The sequence below is a fragment of the Palaemon carinicauda genome, chromosome 38 (genome assembly GCF_036898095.1).
Source record: "Palaemon carinicauda isolate YSFRI2023 chromosome 38, ASM3689809v2, whole genome shotgun sequence".
In the NCBI taxonomy this organism is placed as follows: Eukaryota; Metazoa; Arthropoda; class Malacostraca; order Decapoda; family Palaemonidae; genus Palaemon; species Palaemon carinicauda.
In genome coordinates, this window is record NC_090762.1 from 69072749 (window position 1) to 69096604 (window position 23856).

Below are 23856 nucleotides of genomic sequence, written 5' to 3' on the forward strand. Positions count from 1 at the left end.
GATGTTGTTACGATCTTAAAATCGTTACAGGTTCTTTTAATAATTAAGATAAATGTTTCCAACAACACCGATTGAAATATTGGAAATAAATGTAAAAAATACAACACGTTTATTCACAAACTTATATAAAGAAAATCAATGTCACTTATTCGTTTACTTTAACTGACAAATCAAGTCAACCAAAACATCAATAGAAAAGGGTACAGTCAGTAAGGTAGAAATACTTAGGGAATAGTTTTCTTGATCTACTTAGACGATACTGGTACAAAGACTTCAGGCTTGAGAACATTGCAGAAGGGAGGCTGAAGTTCAGATGAAACTGGCACGATGGCCGGATTCGAAGACGTCACAGAAAGGGTGGCATGAAGAGCGAACATCAGAAGTCTTCTCCAAGAATTCAATGATAGTGTTGAACTAAGGCAGGCTGTAGGCAGTGTGGGTTACTTCTCGTCACAAGCAGGGAGGGCTGACTGCTTCAATTTGTCTCTTGTCAGCCATAACAGGATTTTGGAGATAGGCATTTGTTGTCAGAAGGGAAGGTTAGAATCTGGCTCTATCAGAATTCTGGTCTTCTCTGCTTCTTATCTTGTTAGGACTTGGTTCTCATCTGCTTCGGACATAGTTCCTCTCTTGTCTTGTCCTGTCCTATCTCTCTTGGACAATTTCTTCTTGAAGTTTATATACCCATGTATTGGTGGAGTTAATTGCAGTTAGCAGTCGTCATTCCCATAGAAGGCGTTTTTTTTCAACAATTCTGCGTCTCGATTGGCTTGCTTAAAAACGCCCACTTCAATCACGCCATGGAAGCTTCTAGATGAAATTTATGATGCAATCTGGACCACGTGTTAAGTCGTAACAAAAGGGCAGCACGTGTCCTCCCATGGTGACACATTTGATAAACAAGGATTTCCCTCAGGCTTGGTTTCTCAAAATATGCTGACTCCGCTAATTAAGACGATGACATCTTGGTCAAAATAGGAGGCTCGGTTTACTTCCAATATGCTGACGACAGTGAAGTAAGGACAGGTTTGACCAAACAATACGGTAGTCGGATCTTGCTGCTTGCTTTGGGAATAGATATTTTTGTCTTTTATAACATATCCTTTTAAAAGTATTGTATCTACCCATGATACGTTCCCCCAAAAGAAAAAAAAGAAAATCTGATTTTACTTTTTGTAAAGATCTGTAATGAAAAAACGCATTCATCCTTGAACTGAGGAACATCGGCATGGAGCTTCAACTTAACATCAACAAAGCATTCTTTTTTTGCATTCCATCCACTCAACACAAAACTTCAGTAGAAAAAAACAATTCGTTGATAAAGAAATTTTTTTTTTTTTTTTATTCTGAAAAATCTCTGGAAAGGCTATCAGCTATGACATTTTTCTTTCCTTTGATATGAATTATCTTCAGATTATAATCTTGTAGCTCTAAACTCCAACGCATGAGACGTTGAATCTTATTCCTAAAGCTTTCCAAATAAACTAACGGAATGTGATCTGTATACACAGTCAAAACAGGACTACTACGTACATAAATCTCAAATTGCTGCAAGGCTGAAACTAAACTAAACAATTCCTTCTCAATAGTTGAATAATTTTGTTGAGCTTTATTGAGTTTCTTTGAATAATATGCGACTAGGTGCTTCGTCCCATTCACTTCTTACAACAAGACTCCTCCTATACCAATGTCACTAGCATCGATCGCTAAATAAAATTCCTTGCTAAAATCAGGTAACAAGAATACTGGCTCATGAAGCATTACGGCCTTTAATTTATTGAAAGCCTCTACACATTCCTCATCAAATACAGAACTTTGTTCCTTCTTGAAAAGATTAGTTATGGAAGTGCTTATTTCTGAAAAATGGGGTACCAATCTACAGAAATATGAAACCATCCCGGGAAATCTCATGGCCTGGTTTTTAGTTGCTGGGATTGGGAAATTGATGATAGCTTCTGTGTTCCCACTTTTAGCACAAATCTTACTGAGACCCACTTTATGCCCTAAATAAGTGATATAGGTTTTCCCAAATTCACATTCCTTTAAATTTTATACAAGGTTTGTTTTTCAAGGACTGTCAGGACTTTAACTAAAATTCATAAATATTCTTCTCAAGCTTCTGAAAATATAACAAGATCATCTAAATACACGACACAGTTATCAATACCATTTAAAACTTTATTCATTAATCTTTGGAAATTACTGGCTGCATTTCTTAACCCAAAAGTGATTACTTTAGGTTCATAACTACCGAATGGTGTTATAAAAGCGGATATTTTCCTAGCTCGTCTGCTTAGATGTACTTGCCAATAACCTTTGGCCAAATCAAGCTTGGAGATGAATTTAGCATTTCTGATCCTATCTAAGCAATCGTCGATCCTGGGAAGTGGAAAATTACTTTGCTTAGTAACACTTTACTTTACTGAAATCAATGCACAACCTATCTGATCCATCTTCCTTTTTTACCAGAACTACCTTAGAGCACCATTCACTCTTGCAAGGAACTATCAAATCATTATCTAACATATACTTAATTTCCTTTCGTACTGAATTTTCCTTCTCTGGGCTTAAACGATACAGACTTTGTCTAAGGGGTTTAGTGTCCTGTAACTCAATATCATGTTCTTAAAGATTAGTTAAACCTGATTTATCACTAACAGTTTCTGGATAATTTAGAAAAAACATTATATAATTCACTCCGTTTTTCTTCTTTTAAGCCAGAGTTAAATAACTTGAAATTCTTAAGCACATCAGAGTTTTTCTCAAAACTAATTTCTCGCTGCAACAGTTATCACTGGTACTGGGCTTTCGTTGTATTTCTTTAGTAAGTTTATATGCAGCCACTTAGCTCTATGTCTACCCATATCAATTAAATAATTCAAATTGCCCCTTTTTCCTAAAATAGGTAAAGGACCTTCGAACTTATAAGATAATGAGGGGGCCTTCTTTCTGAATTAAAACTGAGACTTTATCTCTCACACGGAAATTTCTCTCCTTTTCCTTAAGATCATATGTTCTTTTAGTTTCCCCTTGGTTGTTGCTCTCGTTTTCTATTGCTAATTTCCAAGCTTTCCTTAAATTCTCCTTGTAATTCTCTAAGTTCTGAATGTAATCCTCTCCACTCTCTTGAAGCATCAATTTACTCTTTGATATTTCTAAAGGTCCTGTAGTGGTGTGACCAAACAGCAACTCAAAAGCATTAAATCCTGTAGTGTCATTAGGTGCCAATCGTAAGACTAACAGGACAAAAGCTAGTTTTTCTTTCCAGTCATGTTCAAAGTTATTACATAATTTTTGTAAGCAACTTTTTAATGTTTGATGGAAACGTTCTACAATCCCTTGCAATTCTGGGTGATATGGTGTGGAAGTTGCAAGTTTGATACCTAGCTCTTTTATTTTGTCTTTGAAATATTGGGACAAAAAATTACTGCCCTTATCACTTTGGCAGACCAAACTTGGAAAATTAGTTCAACAAGCATTTAACTACAGTTTTCGCATTGCAGCTTCTCACGGGGATTGCTTCTGGATAACGGGTTATTCTGTCAATGATTGTTAATAGATATATATTCCCTCCCCTACTTCTAGGTAAAGGTCCAACTATATCAATTACTACATTTACAAAAGGTTCTCCCACTGATTGAATATTACATTAGGGAGCCATGGGAATTACTTAATTAGATTTACCAGCAATTTGACATTCATGACAGCTTAATTCATATCTCTTCACGTCACTTTTCATCTCGGGCCAAAAGTAGGTGTTACTTATACATTTGAAAGTTTTATTTACCCCTAAATGTCCTTGATCATCATGTGCTAATTTCAGAATTAATTCGCGAAGCTTCCTAGGAATTACTAATTGTTCTATAACTTCCTCTTTGCTAACTGGCTTGGGACGAACATAGCGACACAAAATTTTGTCTCTTAAACAAAAGGTTTCCTTACAAACATTATCGGGATCATCATCCAATTCACTTTCAAAAATTCGAGACAGTATCTCATCCTCTCTCTGCAACTTAATTAGCTCATCTCTATTCAAAATTTTATTGCCTAAACCATTGCAGTAACTATTACTTGAATCCACACAATCCACTACATCAACTACGTCTACGTCATTACTTTCAACAGATACATCATCAACTTGGCTAACACTCAACACTGATGGAGTCAGTCTTGTCAGCCCCACACTTGCTAAGATAAACCTCACTGCCACCATCACACATGTTCGAATCCTCAAACAAACTATGACCGTAGTCTTTATCTGTATCTACACCTTACCTAGTTACTACCATTTCAGGCACTGGAACACTTAAAATAGGATTCACACATTTGGATGTAGTTAAATCATTACTGCCAATAACGTCAATGCCATAAACGGGCAAATAGTCTACAACTGCTAGTTTTACATCTCTTGACACTCCCTGACTTTCAAGTTCATCTTCAACTAGGACGAACAACCCAAGTATTCGGAAACCCACCTAACATAACTTTTTCTCTCATACTGATTTTTGCCCTTGTTGGCGCGCACACTTTACTAATAAGGGAATTGGCTGCTCCAGTGTCCCTAAGCAAGATAACTTCTCTCGAATCCCCTCCTTTAAGCGAAGAAACTGCCTTCAGACAAAAAATCTCCGTAAAATTTCCTAGTTTCTTTCGTAATATCGGATCTGCTTGACGAAAAATTATTAACTAGAGACATTGGTTTCTTGACATTCTTCTCCTCTACTATACAGTTCCTTGCTATATGCCCTTTCTTATTACATCAGTAACAAACTATCTCTGAACTACTACCTTCCCATATGATCTTACAAAACCTGGCAGTATGACCTGGTTTTCCACATGTATAACAATACATACATATACCAAGGCACTTCCCCCAATTTTGGGGGGTAGCCGACATAAAAAAAATGAAACAAAAAAGGGGACGTCTCTTCTCTATGTTCCTCCCAGCCTGACAAGGGACTCAACCGAGTTCGGCTGGTACTGCTAGGGTGGCACAGCCCACCCTCCCACATTATCCACCACAGATGAAGCTTCATAATGCCAAATCCCCTACTGCTGCTACCTCCACAGTCATCCAAGGCACCGGAGGAAGCAGCAGGGCCTACCGGAACTGCGTCACAATCACTCGCCATTCATTCCTATTTCTAGCACGCTCTCGTGCCTCTCTCACATCTATCCTCCTATCACCCAGAGCTTCCTTCACTCCATCCATCCACCCAAACCTTGGCCTTCCTCTTGTACTTCTCCCATCAACTCTTGCATTCATCACCTTCTTTAGCAGACAGCCATGTTCCATACTCTCAACATGGCCAAACCACCTCAACACATTAATATCCACTCTAGCTGCTAACTCATTTCTTACACCCGTTCTCACCCTCACCACTTCGTTCCTAACCTTATATACTCGAGATACACCAGCCATACTCCTTAGACACTTCATCTCAAACACATTCAATTTCTATCTCCGTCACTTTCATTCCCCACAACTCCGATCCATACATCACAGTTGGTACAATCACTTTCTCATACAGAACCCTCTTTACATTCATGCCCAACCCTCTATTTTTTACTACTCCCTTAACTGCCCCCAACACTTTGCATCCTTCATTCACTCTCTGACGTACATCTGCTTCCACTCCACCATTTGCTGCAACAACAGACCCCAAGTACTTAAAACTGATCCACCTCCTCAAGTAACTCTCCATTCAACATGACATTCAACCTTGCACCGCCTTCCCTTCTCGTACATCTCATAACATTACTCTTACCCACATTAACTCTCAACTTCCTTCTCTCACACACCCTTCCAAATTCTGTCACTAATCGGCCAAGCTTCTCTTCCGCGTCTGCAACCAGTACAGTATCATCCGCAAGCAACAACTGATTTACCTCCCATTCATGGTCAGTCTCGTCTACCAGTTTCAATCCTCGTCCAAGCACTCGAGCAATCACCTCTCTCTCCACTCCATCAACATACAAGTTAAACAACCACGGCGACATCACACATCCCTGTCTCTGTCCCACTCTCACCGGAAACCAATCGCTCACTTCATTTCCTATCCTAACACATGCTTTACTACCTTTTTAGAAACTTTTCACTGCTTGCAACAACCTTCCACCAACTCCATATAACCTCATCACATTCCACATTGCTTCCCTATCAACTCTATCATACGCTTTCTCCAGATCCATAAACGCAACATACACCTCCTAACCTTTTGCTAAATATTTCTCGCATATCCGCCTAACTGTAAAAATCTGATTCATACAACCCCTACCTCTTCTAAAACCACCCTGTAAGATTGCATTCTCTGTTTTATCCTTAACCCTATTAATCAGTACTTTACCATACACTTTTCCAACTACTGTACACTCAACAAACTAATACCCCTTGAATTACAGCACTCATGCACATCTCCCTTACCCTTGTGTAGTGGTACAATACACGCACAAACCCAATCTACTGGTACCATTGACAACACAAAACACACATTAAGCAATCACCAACCATTCGAGTATAGTCACACCCCCTTCCTTCAACATCTCAGCTCTCACACCATCCATACCAGATGCTTTTCGTACTCTCGTTTCATCTAGTGCTCTCCTCACTTCCTCTCTTGTAATCTCTCTCTCATTCTCGTCTCCCATCACCGGCACCTCAATACCTGCAACAGCAATTATATCTGCCTCTCTATTATCCTCAACATTCAGTAAACTTTCAAAATACTCTGCCCACCTTTTCCTTGCCTCCTCTCCTTTTAACATCCTTCCATTTCCATCTTTCACTGTCTCTTCAATTCTTGAACCAGCCTTCCTTACTCTCTTCACTTCTTTCCAAAACTTCTTCTTATTCTCTTCATATGACTGACCCAATCCCTGACCCCACCTCAGGTCAGCTGCCCTCTTTGCCTCACTTACCTTGCGCTTTACTTCCACATTTTTCTCCCTATATCTTAAATACTTCTCTACACTATTACTCTGCAGCCATTTTTCAAAAGCCCTCTTTTTCTCTTCCACTTTTACCTTCACTCCTTCATTCCACTATTCACTGCCCTTCCTCATTGTGCCTCCAACAAACTTCTTGCCACACACATCACTTGCAATCCCAACAAAATTTTCTTTTACTAACTTCCACTCCTCTAAATTACCAGTTTCCCTTACTTTCACTTTGTCATATGCCATTTTCAACTTTTCTTGATATTTGCTTTTTACCCCCGGGTTTATTAGCTCTTCAACCCTCATTAGCTCCCTTTTACATCCACCTACTCTATTCCCCCACTCTTTTGCTACAACTAATTTTCCTTCCACCAAAAAATGATCAGACATACTGTTCGCCATACCCCTAAACACGTGCACGTCTTTCAATCTTCCAAATATTCTTTTAGTTATCAACACATAATCCATTAAAGCCCTTCCTACCACTCTTCCATTTGCCACTCTTACCCATGTATACTTGTTTTTATCTTTCCTTTTGAAAGAGCTAGAACTTACACCATTCTCATGCTCAACACACATTTCTACCAGTCTCTCACCACTCTCATTTTCACCTGGTATGCCATACTTCCCAATGACACCTTCTATCTCTCCAGTGCCCACTCTAGCATTTAAGTCACTCATGACAACTACATAATTCCTTCTACCCAGTCCTATACACCTAGTTAATTCATTCCAGAGCTCATTCCGCTCTTCTTCCCTTTTCTCACAACCTGGCCCGTACGCACTTACAAAAGCCCAACATTCCCTACCCAACCTAACCCTTACCCACATTAACCTAGATGATATCTCCTTCCATTCCACTACTTTACCTGTCATCCATTCACTCAGCAATAAAGCCACACCATCTCTTGCTCTTCCCCTTTCAATCCCAGACACTCTACCAGACATTTCACCAAACATCACTTCAGCTTTCCCTTTTATCTTTGTCTCACACAAAGCCAATATATCCATCCTTCTATAACTAAACATACTTCCAATCTCACATCTTTTACTCTCTCTCGTACTACATCCACGCACATTCAAACACCCCAAAACTAGAGTGTGGGGAGCAGTTACTCTCCCCCCAGCTCCACCTCTTTGATGTATAACAATGATAATGATAATCATATTTCCCTTTGTTACTATTGCTAAAACTACTCTTACTGTGTTGCATCTTACTAGAAGAAGGATTATTTTTCTTCTTACTATCACTTAAACTATGAGTAAGAATGTACTCATCTGCCAACCTTTATGCATCTGTAAAAGACTTTTCACGCCTATCTTTTATATATAGCTTAACGTCTGGAGATATTTTATCTTTGAAGTTTTCTAACATAACCAAGTTCTTGAGATCATCAAAACTATCTACTTCAGCGGAAGTTAACCATTCACAAAATGATCTTTCTAACTTCTTTCTGTATTCTACATAAGTACTGCTCTCATCCCTTTTCAAACTTCTAAATTTCTTACTGTACTCCTTTAACAGTATCATAGTCCCCACTTTCATCCTCAGACATACAACTATACACAGAAAGTGCCCTACCACTTAAGACTGACTGCAAATACAAAGTCCACTTGTTTTTGGGACAACCTACTCTGTTCATTAACTTTTCAAAGGACATGAAATATTTCGCTACATCTTCCTCATCAAATTTTGGAATGAATTTCAACACTGCACATACCTAAATAATCAGAATCATCGTTTAATGATGAATTACTACCTCGTCTGCTACCTGAAACATTACTTCCTGGTCTACTACCTGGCGGACTATTATGAAGATTTTGCATTAAACGATCGATTTCTAAATCATGCTTTTGCTATTTCTCATTTTCTTCTCGCTGTCTTTCTTTTTCTTCTCTTTCAGCTGCTCTTTTGTCTCTCATACATTTCCTGTTCTCGCTTTAGAACATACTTGCGGAGAGCATCGCTGTCTAGACCAAGAAGCTTACCTGAAGATATCAAATCTTTCGTAATCTCTCTCATTTTGCTTCTCTCTATATTCTCTGTGTTTCAATTGGTTAAGGTTGTTGGAAATCCTTGTAAAGTCGCCAACTGTTACGATCTTAAAATTGTTACAGGTTCTTTTAGTAATTAAGATAAATGTTTCCAACAACACCGATTGAAATATTGGGAATGAATATAAAAAGAAACACGAAAAATACAATACGTTTATTCACAAACTTATATAAAAGAAATTCAATGTTACTAATTCATTTACTTTAACTAACAAATGAAATCAATCAAAACATTATTAAAAACGGGGAACAGTCAGTAAGGTAGAAATACTTAAGGAATAGATTTTTGCAGCTGCTGAGACGATACTGGTACAGAGACTTCAGGCTTGAGAACGTTGCAGAAGGGAGGCTGAAGTTTAGATGAAACTGGCACGATGACCTGATTCGAAGATGTCACAGAAAGGGTGGCATGAAGATGGAACATCAGAAGTCTTCTCCAAAAATTCGATGATAGTGTTGAAATAAGGCAGGCTGTAGGCAGTGTGGGCTACTTCTCGTCACAAGCAGGGAGGGCTGGCTGCTTCAATTTGTCTCTTCTTCTCTGCCATAACAGAATTTTGGAGATAGGCATTTGTTGTCTGAAGGGAAGGTTAGAATCTGGCTCTATCAGACTTCTGGTCTTCTCTGCTTTTTATCTTGTTAGGACTTGGTTCTCATCTGCTTCGGACATAGTTCCTCTCATCTTGTCCTGTCCTATCTCTTGGACAATCTCTTGAAGTTTATATACCCATGTATGGGCGGAGTTAATTGCAGTTAGCAGTTGTCATTCCCATAGAAGGCGTTTTTTTCAACAATTCTGAGTCTCGATTGGCTTCCTTAAAAACACCCACTTCGATCACGCCATGGAAGCTTCTAGAAGAAATTTCTGATGCAATCTGGACCACGTGTTAAGTCGTAACAAAAGGGCAGCACGTGTCCTCCCATGGTGACATATTTGATAAACAAGGATTTCCCTCAGGCTTGGTTTCTCAAAATATGCTGACTCCGCTAATTAAGACGATGACATCTTGGTCAAAACATGAGTTCCCTTATCGCTGCAAGTGCTCTTCATGGAGGCTCGGTTTACTTCCAAAATGCTGACGACAGTGAAGTGATGACAAGTTTGACCAAACAATATGGTAGTCAGATCTCGCTGCTCACTTTGGGAATAGATCTTTTTGTCTTTTATAATATATCCTTTTAAAGGTATTGTATCTACCCATGACAGATGTTCTTGTGTTGAAAAAGAGTACCTCCAACAACAAGATTTTTTGCTGAACAGGAACTTATGAAATGTTCTCCATTTTCATTTGCAACTTCGCCAAGACTCTCGACACTCATCACATTTTCTATCCCTTGATTATTCCTTCCAACTTTAGCATTGAAGTAGCCAATCACAATTTTCATATCTCTCTCTGGGATTTCATCTATTACACTCTGCAGTTCTTCATAGTATTCATCTTTCCTTTCTTCAGGGGAATCATTTGTTGGGGCATAGCAAACTATAATACTCCTGTTGCACTGCTTTGATTTGAACTTTCCTAGTAACAGTCTACTATTTACAGCTCTCCACTTGGTTAATGCCCTTTCTGCTCTAGGTGTCATCATCATTATTCCTACTTCTTCTCTTCCAACTTCATCTGATCATCCTGAATAGATATATATATTCCCTTGGTCTAAAGTTTTCTTAGCAATTCCCTTAGAATGTGTTTCACTTGAGGCTAATATATCCAAACTATATTTCATAAATTCACTCTCCATTTGCTGTAACTTCGCAATCTGATTCATGGTTATAACATTCCAATTACCAATTTTCCTTTAGTATTTATAAACCAGGAGATTCTTAGCACCCTGCTATGCGCCCGGGACTAAGGGCTATTCTTTCATCTTCTCTTTTCATGACTGACTAAATTCGTAGAGGATTCATTGGCTATGTACATCAAAGGATAGCTAGTTCCTGGTGATGCATAGTGCCTATCTAACTGAGACATGTGACCCCTGCCAGTCCATACTAATTCTAGTAAGATCAACCGTCAGGCATCAGGAGTAAAAGCCGAAGAGACAGTTTGTCTATCGCCTTAAACCCCATCTGTAATCCTACTGCCAGTGACCTCATCGAGATTCAGGCGGCCATATCCTCCACACCCAAAGCTCCTATTATTCCACTAAGTTGCTCATCCGCTTACATGAGTATAACCGTTGGCAAACATGGATGGCTAAGATATACCGCCTAGCATAGTATATACTGTATACCGCCTAGCACGGTATATACCGCTTAGCAGAGTACCAAGAGACTTTGAAAATCTCTAAAATTATTCCTCAAAAACTAAACAGGAATAATCATAATTACATTGTACTGAATTACATGTTATGTAGAGAAAATATAAGACAATATTTAATACCAAGGTACATAATTCTTATTAATTATCCACTTTGCGTGAAAAGTACAGTGAAATTAGATGTAGGTGAAAAGATAATGCAATAAATGAAAAAATTTATGAAGCCAAATTTATAAAATCTAAAATCCCTAAGCAAGATTAAGGAAGTTCTTGTTTTACACACTCATTTGTGAGACTTGCTAAAATTAGCTTAGACAGTTACAGGCAACTGATGGCTCACACGATCCCATGTGTTATTGTTAGCTATTCTGGACAGAAGAGCTCGTTTTCCTCCAGTTCTGAGGAAGAGACTTCAGCCATGGACAAAGGCCAAAAACCTGGCAAAGTCAGTCCCCTTACAATACTCACCTCCAAAACTCGTTATCCACACAGACGCCTCCTTGACGGGCTGGGGAGGATACTCCCAGCACAGGAAGGTTCAGGGACTATGGTCGACGATGTTCCAACAATTCCACATCAATATTTTAGAAGCCATGGCAGTCTTACTAACCCTGAAACGACTATCCCCAGCCAAGAAACAGCACATAAGACTGGTTCTCGATAACGAAGTCATAGTCCGCTGCATAAACAGCGGGGGTTCCAAGTCAGGCAACATCAACCATGTGATGTTAGCGATCTTTTCATTGGCGGCATCAAATCAGTGGCACCTGTCAGCCGTCCACCTGGCGGGAGTGCGAAATGTAGTGGCGGATGCACTTTCGAGGACAACTCCGCTGGAGTCGGAATGGTCACGAGATCTGAAGTCATTCCGTTGGTTCTTGTCTCAGGTTCCGGGTCTCCAAGTAGACCTCTTTGCAACAGAGTCCAACCACAAACTAGAATGTTACGTGGCCCCAAACCTGGACCCTTGGGCTTATGCCATAGACGCAATGTCCCTAGACTGGAACACTCGGGAGAAGATTTACTTGTTCCCACCGATAAATCTGCTGATGAAGGTGTTGGACAAACTCCGGACTTTCAAGGGCCAAGTGGCTCTAGTGGCCTCCAATTGGCCCAAGAGCAATTGGTTTCCCCTGTTGGTGGAATTGGGTCTCCATCCTCGTCAGATACCCAACCCAATTCTGACGCAAATAGTACAAACTTGCACTGTGTTTGCTTCCTCAAACATTCAGAGTGACCTAACTTTATGGACTTCATGAAATTTGCTGCCCAAAAAGGTGCAGATATCGATCCTCAAAATACCCTATTTTTGGAGTCTGACAAAAGGGAATCCACCCTTCGCCAATATGATTCAGCGGTTAGGAAGCTTGCAAAATTTTTGAAGTACTCAAAGGTTGAGTTAATGACTATGAATCTGACAGTAACCTTCTTCAGATCCCTATTTGAATCAGGTCTGGCAGCCAACACTATTACTACGATTAAATCTGCTTTGAAAAAGATTTTCTATATCGGGTTTAACATAGACCTAACAGATTCATTATTCTCATCAATCCCAAGAGCTTGCGCCAGATTGAAACCATCTATTCGCCCTAGCTCAGTTTCCTGGTTTTTGAATGATGTCCTCAAGTTGGCATCGGAAACCCTCAATGATTCTTGTGATTATATACCTTTGCTAAGGAAGACCTTATTCCTCATGAGCCTAGCTTCTGGCGCCAGAATATCAGAACTTGCAGCCTTGACTAGGGATCCAGGCCATATTGAATTTCTCCCGTCAGGGGAAGTCCTCCTCTCCCCTGACAAAGTTTTCTTAGCCAAAAATGAGGACTCCAGAACAGATGGTCTTCCTGGAAGATCGTTCCGCTTCCTCAGGACCCATCATTATGTCCTGTAATCACTCTGAAATCCTACTTAAATAGAACTTCCTATAAGTCCTCAGGGCCCTTATTCATTAGAGAATACGGAGGTACCATTACCCTAAAGGGGATCAGGCAACAAATTTTATATTTCATTAAACAGGCTAATCCTGATTCATTTCCCCATGTCCATGATATACGAGCTGTAGCTACCTCAGTTAACTACTTCCATTATATGAACTTTGCTGAACTTACTAAGTATACAGGCTGGAAGTCCCCAACAGTATTTAAACGCCCTACTTAAAGCCTCTGGAAGCCCTTAAATTCGCTACAGTAGCAGCAGGGAATGTGATTCCTCCTGAACATGCTGAGTCTTAATTAACTATGTTTTGCTATCCCCTTCCTCTTACCTGCCTTACTTACAGTTCCTACCTTAGTTTTGGTTTTGTTATACCTGAGCTACACCATTACGGTGTAACCTTTTATCATGTCAATCATTTATCTTATTCCACGAATTTTTTTTGTTTTGTTTTACACTCAGGTTGTAAATTAAGGATTAATCTTGCAACTGCTAATGCCTAGCTGTCCCTGTCATCCCTTCTTGGGAAAGTAATTTTGCAATGTTACCTTTACCAGTTTTTCTTAATGTTAAGAGAGTATTTACCTCTATTCCTTAATATCCATTTATTGATTAAACCATATATGTTGTTATCCTGCCTTTAATTGATTTCCCCTCAGGTATTATTCAAGTTTGGGACCATTTCTCTTGTACAATTTCACTGGGCAGCACAGGAGGAGCCCAGAAAAGGGATTTTGACGAAGGAAAAATCTATTTCTGGGCGAGAGACCTGTGCCGCCCAGTGAACCCACCCTCGAAATCCCTCCCTGCTTGGGCCCTAAACTTGGGGTGCTATAGGGAGTGGGTTCACTAGCGTGGGTTGGGTTGGTAGTAGTAGCTTGCGCGGCATTGGTGTTGAACGGCACCTCGCTGTGTCGGATATTGAAGAGGAAATATCTAAATGGTGCGAGACCTCTGGTTGTGAATTATCACGCCCCAGTATATTATACCGACACCTTATAGGTGAGCAAGCTGGGTTCAACCTGGCATTCCTATGCAATTTTTCTCTGGTAATATATAGCAGTTATATACCTTAGAAATGGTGCTAAAGGAGCATTTCACTGGGCGGCACAGGTCTCTTGCCCAGAAATAGATTTTTCCTTCGTCAAAATCCCTTAAGAATCCATAAGTCATATATCAGAGTTCATTCAAACTGCATAATATGGATTGTAAATTATTCATGAATTTAGTAGTGATAGTACTGTACTGTACTTTTTTTAATACACAATCTGGTTTTGCAAGGGGTGATTTAAATATTTAACACCAACTTTCTACCCAAATTTCTTTTATACATTTGAAGCTTCTAATATTTGTAAAATAAATTTAACTTTCCCATGGTGATTTGATTAGACAGATCAGAGGCATTGTTTTGTGTCCAAGAATAAAACATTTGATTATAGAATTTTCATATCTGTATCAGAAAGATAGAAAGATTTTTCATATGGAAATTGCATGAGATATTGTTCGTAGGTCATACTGTATTAACATTTTTAAATATGTAACTTCCCTGGTAGTTACATATATATACTGTAGCTTAAATCCCGCGTTTCGATGCGGCACGACAGAAATTCAAAATTCGTGGCGATCGCCGCCATGACAGTAGGTGGTCATACATGAGTGCCATCGCTCGTAGGTTATTAGAACCATTCCCAACATCTTCAGAAATTCTCTGTCATTGATCGTGTCAACACCTCGGGAATTCTTTTCGTGGATATATTACTTTATTCTACAATTTGGTGAAGTACCTTTTGTCTGATTATTGTTAATAGCTTTCGCTGCCCTTTCAACTATCGAAGATATTGTATAGGATAGTTTTTTTTGCAGGTCCAACTTGGACAGTTTAAGTGAACTTGATTTCAAACAAAGATGTCCAGACCCAGTAATGGCTCTTCTGTTGATAAACTTTGGTTGTTGGGCTAGACCAGCTTTCGAGCTGCTCTTTCTTCCCGCACCCTTAATTAACAGGGAGCATGTATGTATTTGTTTTCGTTCCTTTCTCGTACATTGAGGGATCAAAGATTTTTTTTCACCTACTTTATTAACGAATAACTCTTAGAAGTTATAATGGAAGGAAGACATTTTTTACATTAAACATTGTGATGTTACTATTTTGTAACATAACTCTTAGCAGAGCGGAATGTGATTACCTTGTAGGAATTCAGTCCGTCTTCGTTATGAAGTCACAGTCATGTGACGTAATCCGCTTAGTATGACTTGCATTATATGAATTAGTTTCTTTCTTGCAAGAAATTTTTAAAATATTAGCTTTCTAAGCATAAGTATGTTTATAATGTAGGGAAATATATTATTTTCAAGTATATATTTGTCCGATTAGTATATTTCGCTTAGTCAATTTTCGATTTAGAGTTTTCTCGAGCGTACAGTCATTTTACGCTCATAGTCGAATAAGGGAGATGTCAGATATTAAACGATCATTTTTGTTTCACAATACAGTACTGTACTTGTATCGTTATTTAATATTTCGCTTTTGAGAATACTAATATTCATATATCCTATTGTATTTTCATTCTGGCCCTTTAAAGAGAATATGCTCTCGCTACGGGCAGATCTATTATGATCTAATGTGAAATAGTTTAAAGAGCTAGTGTTCAGTGGCACATATAATGATGCAATGCAGTCAAGCTACGATAAGTAATACTCTTGTCAATCGTTTTTTGTTTTCACAATTACTGGTATCGTTATTTTATATTTCGATTTTGAAAATACTAATATTAAGCACATATTTTATTGTATTTTCTTTCTAGCCCTTGACGAAAGTGTATAATCTCTCATAACGGGTAGGTCTATCAAGATCTAATGTGAAACAATTAAAAGTGCTAGTGTTCAGTGTCAGTGCAGTGGAGGGTGCGTTCGTTCGTGTCCGTCATAATCCCAGCCGGGGACCTCTTCCATGCTCCCCAACCCATGGGAGAAGGAAAGTCGAAAGGCAAAAGGATATGACAGACCTTGTTTAGCGAACGAACGTCCCCTCGAATGATCATGTTAACAATGTACAGATCACTCCATCTTAATAGTAAAAGTGAGGTTAAAATGTATGCGTCTTCATCGGACGCAAAAATCGCGACGTGGTTGGAGCCAACCACTACGTTCTAAACCACGCAAGAGACGTATGTGTCCTAATAAACCCTCCTGCAGTGACTGGTGTTCACCGGAGGTGTTCCTTTCGGACTAAGACTACGTGTCACCACCGAAACAATTGCTTAAGACGCATAGTTGACAGACGCAGACGACGGTCTGGTCTCTCTGGGGGGGGGGGAGATCTCTCACAACAATTGATACACGATTCAGATTGCGCACTAGGCGCGCTAGAAGTATCAACAGTTGACGATACCTATCAGCGATCACTACATAGTTCAGTTAGAGCACACGACGCTCATTTTGTATCTGATTTGTCAGACTTAAAGAGGTCTGTTTCGTCTCTGTTGACGCTTATGATTCTTGGGCAGGAAAAATACACCTAAAAGAATCTAAGCACAGCGATAGACCAAGAAAACGGTCTTCCGATAGTATCGGACAGCATAATTCTCCGATACTCAGCAACGCTCCCTCCCAGCGATCAGCTCGCGTTGCGGCAAGCGTTAGGACGGACACATGCGGCAGTCTGGTCCCTTCCTCACGGCAGTCGCAGACACCAGTCTGGTCTCTCCTTCATGGCAGACACAGATACCAGTCTGGTCTCTCGGGAGAGATCTCTCACAACAATCGATACATACTAGTATCAATAGTTGACGATACCTCTCTGCGAGACGCTCCCTCGCAGCGATCGGCTCGCGTTGCGGCAAGCGTTAGGACGGACGCATGCAGCAGTCTGGTCTCTTCCTCATGGCAGTCGCAGACACCAGTCTGGTCTCTCGGGGGAGATCTCTCACAACAATCGATACATAGAAGTATCGACAGTTGACGATATTCAGCAGTCTGGTCTCTCCCTCACGGCAGACGCAGACACCACGGCAGACACACATGCCACGGCGGACGCAGCAATCTGGACGCATGCAGCAGTCTGTAAACTCATGGCAAAGTGGATGCATGCGGCAGTCTGGACATATACTGGACGCATGCAGTCAGGTTTTGTCACACGTCACCGTAGACAAACATTTGTCTCTTCTTTGCGATTGACTGGACGCGCTTCCTCACGGCTTGCAGCAAACTCACAGCATTCGGGACTCATGCATTAGACTGATACCTCTCAGGGAAACATACAACAGTCTCAAGTTAGACCCATGATGGACTCATATGGTCAGGACTTGTCCTCGCAACAGGATAGACAAGTTTTTTATCTCTCCTTCGCGATTTTCTGCGCACAACTAACGCTCTCTCGCTTCACGCTGTTGACATACAACATGCTGGACGCATGCATTCATAGATTTTCCCTCACATGGGTTCACAGATGTTGTTGCTCCCTTACAGCATGATAATCTTATGCTAGAAGCACTAGAACCTGTCTCTGCCTCGAACTTAAACGTGATACTTCTTCGCAACTGGGCGATATCCTTCACGAGATTTCTTCCAGACGTGAATTATTTTGGATGATAATAACCGTCACAATGATGAGGTTTTGTCTCCTACTCATTCGAATCAGGGAATCGATGTTCCATTAGCCGAATTAGAAGACGAATCTCAGGATTCATTACAGTCTACTGAAAAAAAAAAAAAAATTATGGTTCTGGCTAGATGGGTTAAGAGAGTTTTTCTCAACTCTCAACCAATGGACGTCCAAGAGATGGTTCTAGGGAAGGCCTCCTTTTTCTTTTCCTCACTCAGGTCAACCATGAGCAAGTCGTAGTTTGTGGTCCAATTTTGAAATGGACCATCGGCTGAAGTAAACTTTTAGACAATAAAAGTCTTCAGCCTTATGGACTGGACTCTCGGAACTCTCGCAGAAGCCACAGACCCTAGGAACAAGGCTCAGATGCATCTGTTTGCCTGTTTGGTTAAGGCCTGGAGGGATGTTCCCATCGAACTTAACGCCCTTTTCATGGCAGGAGTTCTTAAAAAGAGACCTCAGAGGATTGCGACTGGAGATAAAACTCACAGATTCTCAAGTCAACAAACCGAATAAAAAAGTGAGACGTTTTATGCCTCCCATGTCGTCTATACTCCTAGAGCTGACAACAGTCCACTCAGGAGACAAGGCAGCAGCTCTTTAAGAACAAGTGAGCCTTATGCTGTCAGTTTCATTCATAGTAAGTAGAGGACACCTCCTCGGAGGGGTCTTTACATCATACTTTTCCTAGTTCGGAAACACTCGGGAGGGATGAAAACCTGTTCTGAGACATCAGTCATTTGTACACATAAAGGGAGTAAGGTTTCTTCTTTGTACCTGGACTACTGACCACTCAGAGCAGAATCACAAGCAAAGTGTCTGGAGGCTCTTCAAAGGTTAATGCCCTTAACGCAACAGTTAGGTCTGATGGTAACCTTGCCAAATCTCAACTAACACCCTCACAGAATTTAATTTTTCTGGGGATGATAGTCTGTTCAGTTCGCGTTCAAGGCGCTCCGAAAATGTCGCAAGGACTTTCCCCTGGTGGTCACCCGGCTACGGTTGACGTTCCCTCGCAGCAATCAGCACACGGTTTAGTTCGCGCACACGGCGCTTCATGTGTCTGGTCTGTCTTAACCAGAGAAGTCGATTTCGTCCCTGTTTGACACATACGATTTGCGACAAGGATCTATAGATAGAGTCTCAGAGGAAATGACACATAAATATCAAAGAGCTAGTGGCTATTCACCAAGCCCTGATTACTCACATCATAGAAAGGGAGAATAACGTCAGGAGGGATCTTCTCAGCAGAAGGCAAGTTCTTACTGCAGAATGGACCCTACATCACGAGGTGTGCACCAACCTTTGGATGATTGTGGGGTCAACACTCAATAGACCTCTTCGCCTCACAAATGACATAGAGGTTGCCGGTATTTTGCTCTCCAGTACCAGACCAGGAAACAGTCGCACTGGACGCTTTTCTTCTGAACTGGGAAGGTCTAAACGTGTACTCTTGTCCTTCATTCAAGATCTTGGACAGAGTCCTGAAAAGATTCAGGGATTCGGCCAACGTTCGCATTACCATGATAGCTCCTTTTTTTTTTTGGTCTTTGAGACATTGGGTTGCGGAGATAATGGAGTGGCTGGTAGATACCCCCAGATCATGACCACTATTAAGGTTGATTAATCTGAGTGGTACATATTTAGAGTGCGGTGCAGGAATAATAGATTTTCCTCTACCAATACCTCTATAACCAATATAGCAGAGTTTTCTGTTGTATCTACATACAAAAGAGAAGCTAGCTATGCCTTGCATCAAGGGTTACCTCAGCATATTAACCTCTGTCTTTCGTAACCGACACTTTGGCGTGTCAGGTAACAAGGACCTCTCGGATCTCATTAGATCTTTTGAGACAACCAGGAGGAAGGACAATCCAACCTCCTCGTGGAACCTAGATGTAGTCCTGGCCTTTTTAACCTCAAGTAGTTTTGTACAGTTGGACAAGTCATCTTGGAAGTATCTTACCAAGAAGACTTTTTCCTAATTTCATTGGCTTCAGTCAAAAAAGTAGGAGTTTAAAACCATCAGCAAGAAGATGGGCTTTAATGGAGACAATGCAATTTGCTCCCTTCAGCTAGGCCTTCTTTTCAAAGACGAGGCAGACAGCCTATGATGCTCAGTTAAAAAGCCCTCTTTGCCTTTATCAAAGAATACCCTGGCTTTTTTCATTAAGGATTTAATAAGGGAAACTCTCCAAGATTGTGAGTAAGAAGTTTTCCCTATCCTTAAGGTAAAACCACACGAGGTTAGAGCTGTAGCAATTTCTATGACTTACAAACACAATAGGTCAATGAAGTCAATTTTGGAGCCTACTTTCTGACGAAGTAAATCAATCTTCACAGACTGCTATCTCAAAGATGTCCAGACCCAATATGAGGATTACTATTCCCTGGGTCTGTACGTTACCTCCGTCTTCTTAGTTGGAGAAGGGTTTACTGCCTCTTCCCTATAAATTAATATATACCCTTGCCATTTTTTTCTTGTACTTGTTCATAGATTGTTTGCGAGGGTTGTCGTAGCCTTCTGTCAGTTTCTGATGTGAGTCAAGTTAGTTTTAATGCGTTCACAGTTTGTCTGTGAGGCTTGTCGCAGCCTTCCGTCAATCTGGGATGCAAATCAAATCAGTTTTAATATGGAGTAGGTGGTCAAAATCAGTATCCTTGGCTATGCCAAGTTTGCTAGGGTGGTGGTCTAGCCACTCTAAGGGTCGTGGACCGTGTGACAGCCCCAAGAGACTTCAGCCCACTGAGTGGATTGCTGAGTTAAGCTCTTAAGGAACGCAGGCAAAATGAGGCAGTATCATTGTGAAACCAGCTTCCTTATCATGTTGTAATGCCAGAATCAGTATCCTTGGCTATGCCAGGTTTGCAAAGATGGTGGTCTAGCCACTCTAAGGGTCGTGTACCTTGTGGCAGCCCCAAGAGACTTTTCAGTCCCCTGAGTGGATCACCGAGTCTCTTAAGGAATGCAGGCGAAATGAGGCAGTATCATTTTAAAGCCAGCTTCCTTATCTAGTTAGAACGCCAGAATCGGTATCCTTGGCTTTGCCAGGTTTGCAAGGGTGGTGGTCTAGCTACGCTAAGGTCGACGACCTTGTGGCAACCCCAAGAGACTTTTACAGCCCACTGAGTGGATTGCTGAGTCTCTTAAGGAATGCAGGCGAAATGAGGCAATATCATTGTGAAGCCAGCTTTCTTATCAGGTTAGAACCAGATTGTTGGTACTACTATTGTAGTTATTAATAATTATACGAATTCCCAAGGGGATGAGGTTTTCAACCCACCTCCAATTGTGTGAATCAGCTATATATATGTAACTACCAGGGAAGTTACATATTTAAAAATGGTATTTTTATTATGAAATAAATTTTTAAATATACTTACCTAGTAGTTACATATATAAAAGGGCCCTCCCTCCTCCCCACTGAAAACAGAGACATCGAATTTTTTAAGATGTTGGGAATGGTTCTAATAACCTACGAGTGATGGCGCTCATGTATGACCACCTACTGTCATGGCGGCAATCGCCACGAATTTTGAATTTCTGTCGTGCCGCGTCGAAACGCGGGATTTAAGCTTTATATATGTAACTACCAGGTAAGTATATTTGAAAATTTATTTTATAATAAAAATACCATTTTTCTTTTACCACAGGGAATCACTTTAGGAATTAAGAGGTTATGTAACTAGTCCTGAAATGCAGTATTGGCCTGGACTTACAACTGTATTTAGTAGTGAACTAGGAGTGCCGTATACATCTTTGTGACTTGAAGTAAATAGTTCTCAAAGGAGACACTTCTTCAGCCGATGAAGTCAGTAAGGTCGATATGAGGAAGTGTGCAATTTTCGTTGAAATGTCTCTGTGGTATGGAATGCTGCAATCATCCAGACTGGGACTGGAGTCTGGATTAGGTGAGCTTTTTAAGTTGATTCAGAAAAACTAGTGTGTTCAAACTTTGCCAGCCTTTAAGATGTGCTTTTTCCTCTAGAAAAAAAAGTCATGATATTGCATCACATTCACTATACTATATTCATTGAGTGAAAGTTTGCTGTTAAATGTGTAAATTGTATGGTTTAGATGTGTGGGTGATAAGTTGTAGATGTGTGGGTGATAAGTTGTAGTTAGTATTGGTCCTATGACCTCTTATACAATAAGTAGATAAGTAGAAATAATTCTTTTTTAGGGTGGTTAATCATAGAAGATTTATAGTGCTTTTGTCTGATATTGATGCTTATTTTATTTCCTTTTAGTTCATATATTGGCATTGTAAATGTGTATCTCAAGTTTATTGTTCCTGTATACTGTATTTTGAGTCTACTATAGGTTCATTCACCACCTGTGATGTTTTTCAATGAAAACATTATTTTGGCTGGACTCAATGAATGTTTTGTGAATTTTGTCAATTTCTTCAACCAGAAAATGATCTGGTAAAAGAGGTTTCTATTTTATGCATACATCTTTTATGCTGGCAAATACAGTACTCAGTACTGCACCATGTACTTGTAACGTGGGTATTGTACAGTAGAAGCTGATAGCGTAATGTAGTTGCCATATTGTTGGTGTTTATAAATAAAAAAAGGTATTTTAGATACTGTTTACTGTAGTATATTATCAGTCTTAAGTAGGAATTAGTTTCAGATTTTCTCAAGATAGAATTATTGTACCTGTACTAAAATGTAGTTTTTAGTCAATTGAGTATTTGCTTTAGAAATATATTTCTTCAGGATTTCTAAATCTTGTATCTGTTTCTTTTGAATATGCTATTAAAAAAATTAAATGTACAGTAACTGTAATATTACTATAAGAATATTTACTAAACAATTCTGAATACTTAAACCTTTCAAAAATAAATTTATTTGAAGGTATCTATAATTATAAGATACTTGAGTTAGTTTTATTTCATTTTGTAGCTTTACCAGCAGGGTTTATTTTATATATAACTTCTTGTTATTTTTTTATGCAGTGTTAATCACTTAAGAATAGACATATATTTATCTCATGATTATTACTTATGTAAGGCATGGAGATATTTGGATATTCTTTCATTTTTACATTGAAGTTTATTCTCAAATTGTTGTCAAAAAAGTTATCAGAATTTTCATTAAGTTATGATTCTTCTTGTTGGAGGTAATCACTTCAAGGGTTGATTATGCAATGAATTAATGGGTAGACCAAGGTGGTAGAGTATATATAAAGCTTTTGGACAGCAGTCTCATTTCAAATACAGTAGTATTGTCTTTTGTCTCTTTCCAAGATGTGTTCACAAACTATGTTAATGTTTAGCTTTTGCTCCCTTGCTAATTGCCATAGTACCATTAATGTTGGAGTGGTGCCTTTTATGATTACATCAATATTATTGTTTTTCTTGGGTACTGACACTTGTTTGAGTCTGGTAATGGTGGTGGGTTGGAGGAACATCTGTTGTGTTAAAGGTTGGTGTGAGGCGCTGATTGGAAATAATCCTCAGAACCACATTGTTGTTCAACAGCAGCACATATAGTATATACCTACCTTTACTATCTATTAATCCTGTGTATGTTAATCTTGTGTTCATATCCTCCAGAAGTAAATTTGTGGGTTGAGCTTAAGGCAAAGCTTCTGTCCTTTACATCACAGAAAAAATAAGAAAAATTAGAAAAGGGAGTAGTGAAATTAACTTTGCTGATGCACTCGTAAAGGACAATGAAACCTGTATAAAAGGTCTTATCCTTATATACTTTGTAAGAATGTTATTGTAATTTATTTTCAGTCATTAATCTTTCATACTTTGGGTTTTTGAAAATATTTTTTTCCTTATCATCGTTTGGTAGGAAGCATTCAATTATTACAAGGTCAGACAATTTTTAATTTAATGTTATTTCTCTTAGTTTTGACCTTGGTCTTGATACAATGTTTAGAATGATGATGCAAAGCTGTTGGAAGTGTATTCTTTTTACTTATAGCCATGTTTTTAGCTCCTGTTTTTTTGTTTTTTTTTCAGACAAGCTAGATGGTAGCTATCAATAGTTCCACTTTCACATTGCTTAGATTGTTAAGAAAATAAACAATAGATAATTTTATATAACGTTCTA

At 39.5% G+C, this 23856-nt stretch overlaps 1 protein-coding gene across 1 annotated transcript in view; it reads left to right on the forward strand.

Annotated features, from left to right (window-relative positions):
* LOC137630232 (BTB/POZ domain-containing protein 9) overlaps positions 1-22588 on the forward strand; it is a 155385-nt gene extending 132797 nt beyond the window's left edge. Inside the window, exon 11 of the mRNA XM_068361690.1 lies at positions 21439-22588. The gene's annotated coding sequence lies outside the window, so the exon portion shown is untranslated. The remainder of the gene's footprint in view (positions 1-21438) is intronic.
* Positions 22589-23856: the final 1268 nt, after the last annotated feature.